Source organism: Balearica regulorum, chromosome 6, assembly GCF_011004875.1.
Source record: "Balearica regulorum gibbericeps isolate bBalReg1 chromosome 6, bBalReg1.pri, whole genome shotgun sequence".
Lineage (NCBI taxonomy): Eukaryota > Metazoa > Chordata > Aves > Gruiformes > Gruidae > Balearica > Balearica regulorum.
The window spans coordinates 43,166,895-43,172,894 of NC_046189.1; positions in this window are offsets into that span (position 1 = coordinate 43,166,895).

Sequence of the window (6,000 nt, forward strand, 5' to 3'; positions counted from 1 at the left end):
TCATAGAAGGAGTGGAGAGACAGGAAAACCTAAGGCAATAAAAGGTCTTAAACACTGCACCCAATTCTTCTTTCAGGTAAGCGTATACACTTTTCACTTTTTTAAGAGGTTTATATATATACATTTATAAAGCTAATTTTGGCACACACAATCCCTAGGCAGTCTAGGTAGCCAAATCATCACTTACTGCTTGAACAGTAATTAAATATCCACGTGTATCATTCTTGTGGTTTAACCCGGCTGGCAGCTAAAACCACCACACAGCCGTTCGCTCACTCCCCTGCCCCAGCGGGGTGGGGGAGAGAATCAAAAAGAAAAAGGTAAAACTCGTGGGTTGAGATAAAGACAGTTTAACAGGACAGCAAAGGAAGACAGTAATAATAGAACATACAAACCAAGTGATGCACAGCACAATTGCTCACCACCCAGAACTGATGCCCAGCTAGTTCCTGAGCTCCGTCACCTCCTGGCCCACCCCCCAGTTCTATATGGAGCATGACGTCACATATATCACAAATATCCCTTTGGCCAGTGTGGGTCAGCTGTCCTGCCTTTGTGGGACCCCCAGCTCCTTGGGCACCCCCAGCCTCCTCCCTGGCAGGCCGGTAGGAGAAGCTGAAAAGTCCTTGACTGCTTGGCAACAACTAAAAACATCAGTGTGTTATCAACATTATTCTCATCCTAAATCCAAACCACAGCACTAACCAGCTGCTAGGAAGAACATTTAACCCTAACCCAGCCGAAACCAGGACAATCATGTAAAAGATTCCCTAGTTCAGACCTTTAAATGTTTCAGATCGTTTGTTCTAACTTAGCATCTATGTATTTTTGTGCATAGGTAATGAATAACTGCTCACTCATTCTCAGTGACTGCCTTTAGAGCTGCCTAAGATAAAAGGGCTACATGAGAAATTCTGAGTGAACAAGAGGTCTCGTAAGTGTAGGGATCTGTCCTGTGGTTTCTTGGATTTCGAGCAGGAGGCTACGTAAAGTGCACTAAAACTTCCACCCTATGTTTTCTGCTAAATTGTATTGCTTTTTGTTGTTGTTTCCTGTAACCAAGAGTAATTTTTTAAATATTCAATCTGTACGTTCCCTTAAAAGATTCCCTGATGTATGTTAGTTCTATTGCTGAAGGTGAGACAGATGTATTAGGAATATGATTTTTCTAATTAGTATCCCCTATCAATATTTCAAATATCAGTGGCTCCTTAGGAGTGCAGAGGTGTGACCATGCTGCAGATTACCTGTAGAAGCAAGGCTAGAATCCAAATTCTGCTTGTTCTGAAAGTACAAGACCTGCTTTTGGCATCTTGCAGAATCTTAATTACCTGCTAATATTACTGGGACCTGCAACACACTATTCAGCTATTCTATTTTTCCTGTAACTCCCTCTGTCTCAGATCATATGACTGTAGACAACTGGCATAAATACATGTTTGAAGAGATGTATCCTAGGCTTTGTTTCTCATGCTGCATGTGTGCAGCTGGCTGTCTTTTGAGCAGTGCCTATATATGCGTTCATGGATTGCTGCATCTGCATGGACTGAACAACAACATTTCTTTTCTTATTCCACATAAAGTTTACTAACCAACTCTTGCTGGTTTTCTGATTCACTGGAGCAACAGAAAAGACGATCTCCCACGCAGCCTCCAAAAAATCATGCAAAAGTTAAATAAGGAATTAATGCTTATCTGCAGATGTAATAGAAAACTTGTTGGGTAACTTAGATCTACTCTTGCAATACTTTACCTCTGACTTAAAGTTGCTTTATTCCTCTGTGTTCATTGTCAGTCCAGCTTCTGTAGTGAAGTAGGAGATGTACTGCTTATCTGTTTCTTTCTTTTCTAAGCAACATCTATTTTTGCGTAATGTGGATTCGGGTTAAAAAGTAACACCTGAAAATCATTCCGGTATAAGCATATATTCACAGAACAAGTCCCTTCCCCCTTCACTTTGACTTTAGAACATCAATTCCTATAAGGCTTATTGTCCTACCTCCCTACGCCTTTCAGAAGTGTACTCCTGACAAACAGACAAGAAAACAGCCTGTGCTAATGCTGAGTTCTCCAAGCTGCTGTCTGCAAGACCAGACCACCTCAGGGGTGAGTTTCTGATAATTTTTTTTAAAAAGTACATAATGGAAGGAGTTGGGAATAGGTGGACAGAATGGAAGCAAAGCATAGGGAAGGACAATAATTGAAATTGAGCTGGAAAACAGTGGACAGAAAAGAGCATAGAGAACAAATTATTAATGGAAGCAATTGCAATAAATGTAACGGCATTTGGAGTATTTTAGTTGATATCACTGATTATTTTTTTTACTATTTGTCCTAGTAATGCTTTTACAAAGTAGCATCAACACCTATAGGAGCTGCTGACAAACAAGTATCATAAGAGATTAAACATCACAAATACAGTAAGTTCTGATGTGTTATCAGTGAAATTACTGAGGCTCTGTACAGAATCTGCTGCGGACACGAACTGCAAGACCTAAGATGGTGCATGTAGTGATCATAGTAGTTTGACATAGGTGGTGTTTGTAACTTGGTATTAAGCTTCACTCTTGTTTTGCCCTGTAAAGCCACGTGACCAACTTCCAGCCTGGTTTCATGGGAAAACAGGCCTATAGATAATCCCTGTGTGCATACCTACTGGTTCTCCTTCCTCCCCTTCCCTGTTAGCTTTAGAACCAGTTGGTTCATTTCAAGTAAAATCAACTGAGAGTAACACCTCAATGAAATGGTTTTAGTTGAAAACAGGCAGCCAAGATGAGACTGCCTCCTACTATTCTTGCACTGTGCCAAGGTGGCATCACAAACAAAAGCAGACTGTGACATCAAATAACTACCTACTGACATTATGAATGCTACTTTTACAGACAAAAAACATAAAACAAAACTTACACCTTCTTAGACATCTACAAATCCAACAGTCCCAAAGCTATTGAATATCAGGTGGTGTTGACTCTACTAGTTATAGAACAAGTTGTTTCTTTAAAATCAGTAAATTGAGAATTTTTTACCAAATTGTTATTTGCATGAGAATGAATCTGACAGGATAAAAGCAGCTATATTGAAAGGAAGCTCCTAAAATTTACAAAATTATCTTCTTTGAAAGAGCCCTCCAAAACCAAGAATTTAAATAGGTTAAGATGAGAAGCCCACGCTAACATAAACCACACTGAAGCTGAGCAGAAAAAGCGAGAACTCTGATTTATTATTTCTCTAGTCCCTAGCATTAGAGTGAGCACTACTGCCATCATATTTCAGACTGGTCTAAGGTTCCTGTTTAAAAAAAAAAAAAAAAAAGGAAAAAGAAAAAGAAAGAAAAAAACAGCTTTAAAACTACTAGAAGCTTGCATGGTAAGTGTGAAACTCTAAGGACAGCCATAACCTTTGTGAGAAGAAAAAAAAGGAAGAGCTGAAGAATTTCAGTGGCTGGGAATGGAGAAATCATCTGAAAAAATGAGTGGACGGAGCAGAGGGCAGAACAGTTAAAGCAGAAAACCAGCTGTGGGCTAAATTCTTCCAAAAGGAAGCTACTGATGGAAGCAAAAATCTTTATGTTCCTGGTATCAGAAGCATTTCTCTACTGAGACAAATAGGGAAGCACTAAAATCAAGCCCTAGTTAAAAATATTTTGATTCTGAGCTTTCCTGTGGAACAGCAGGACCTAAATCCAATTGATGTAAATACTATTTCAAAACTTCTGGGTTCATATAAAGAGGAAGAGAGAGTGAGCACTGGACCTGATGAGGAATAGATCCCGGAATGGTGGAGTCATAGCTCAGATTTTTGTCTCAGATTTCAGAGACAAAGACAAAATCATAAAAGGCTGCCAGAACCAAGACATTTCTTCTGAGAGAGAGAAAATTCCTTTCTTTCCAGACATATGCATCATCACATAGGCAAAACAGAGGTAAGAGAATGTGATGAAAAGGATTCTCCACTGGAAGAAAGAAAAGCTGCTGGCTGAGTCACACACAGCATCCTACCCTTGTTTTGGGACAAGTCAGCTGATAAGCTGCTGAAGTCACAATGAAAGAAGTGTAAGATAACTAATTTCTCTGCTGTTGTAACTCAGAGAGTCTTTGTCTCCATCTTACTCTGCTCCTTTAATACCATACAAGGCAATCATGTCGAATGTTCTTGAGAGGATGCTCTTTTTGTATGTAAGCCTGTAACTGGTTTCTGAACACATGCATGGATTCTCTTCTGTACCCCTTATAGACACGTGAAATGCATGCATAGCATAGAAAATGTTCTAGAATACTGTGGCACTGTAAGAATTATTTTGCAGTTAAATTCAGATTTAGTTTTTCATGATGAATTACATATGAAAATAAATCATAGTTTGCCCAGCAAACCCTTACTATTATTTATAAATGTATTTTGGATTGCCCCTACATTTTCCTTTTTTTGGTGTGAGGAGGATTCATTTTTAAATTAATTATGTGAAACTGTATTGTAAAAATTATGTGTAGGAAAGCTAAGCATTTTGGTCTCTATGCGGGGAATAGCTGGAGTATTGGACGTTTGGAGTGGAAAAGGCATGTAGTTTGAGATTGGCAGAAAAAAACACATGAAATGAGTATTTCTGCTAACTTTATCAACTGTTGTGCTCATAATGATGGCATTCAAACCATGTCTTAATACTTTAAAAAACCCACCACTTTAACACTAAACCCATTAATGTGAGATGGTTATCTAAATATAAAAAAACCAGCTAGAGATAATGCTCTGTAGTGGCTACTTTGATATAGCTCCTCGGAGTACCACAGGTAACGTCCTCAGGCGCACCAAAGTAAAAATATCAGTACCTCATTTTCTTTCTTATAAGCCCCCTTTTAAGATGGCTTTTGAGCCATCTTTCTGAGGAACCTAATATTCTAACACTCTTACTGCTAGGTATCATCTTCAGCCTTCAGATCATTTTTGCGCTTCTCTTCTGCGCCCTAATTTTTCAGTATCTTGAAAATATGGATAGAGACTGGAAACAGTGTTCCACCGCTGGTTTTACCGAAGCTTTATTCAGAGGTAATACCACCTCTCTGCACATGCTCGCTAATCCCTTGTTCACAATACAGGTAAAGAATGCACTTGCTTTTTTTGGCGCGGCAATATTCATGTTGCATGGCTTTACCGTTGCAGCCCCAAATCCTTTCAAAGGTGCTGCTTTCCAGGACGGAGTACATCCCTTTCTGTATTGTGGGCAGGGGCCCCCTTCCTTGTTCCTAAACGTGTTTTTTCCAATCTGGCTGTCTCAAATGCCTTGAGTGGCCCAGTTTAGCAAGTAATTTGGATCGCTGAGAGATCTTCTGCCACTATTATTTATATTCCACCCGTCTTTTTGTCCTTCGGGGATCTTACAAGCAACGATGTAATTATTTTCAGGTTACCGATGAAAAGGGCAAGTGATGTGACCCGCGATCACCACACCTGCCGGGCCCTCTGGGATGAGGACCCTCTCCGTGGCCTCCACCGCGCCGGCGGCCCGGTCCTCTCTGAGCACTTCACGCACTCGGGGCTGAAGTCCCACAGACCCCAGCTGTGGTGCCGAGTTTTCACTGCCTGGTTGAGATCACTGCCGTCCAAGCAAACTGTAATAAACATGATAAAAAGATTACAGAATGAACAGCTGCTCGGCTGTTTTGAGTAGCAGACGTCTGAATTCAACAGGCTGGCGGACCCGAGACCCTTTGCAGGGCCGCGGCAGCTGAGGTGATTTTAGCGCGTCCCGAGGAAGTTCGTCTGGTGGCGAAACACTCTCCTGCGGAGAAACGCGGCGTTTGCCGGGGAGTGCCCCGCACCAGGCCGCGGAGGGCGGACACGACACTGCCGGGCCCGGCCCGGCGCCCGCTGCCCGCTCTCCTCCCTCTCCTCCCCGCCGCCGGAGCTCCGCGCAACCGTCCCGCAGGGCGCGGCGGGCCTCGTGCGGGGCCGTGCCGGGGCGACTGTGGGGCCGGCTCCGCCCCGGGCGCTCCCCGCCCCGCGGAG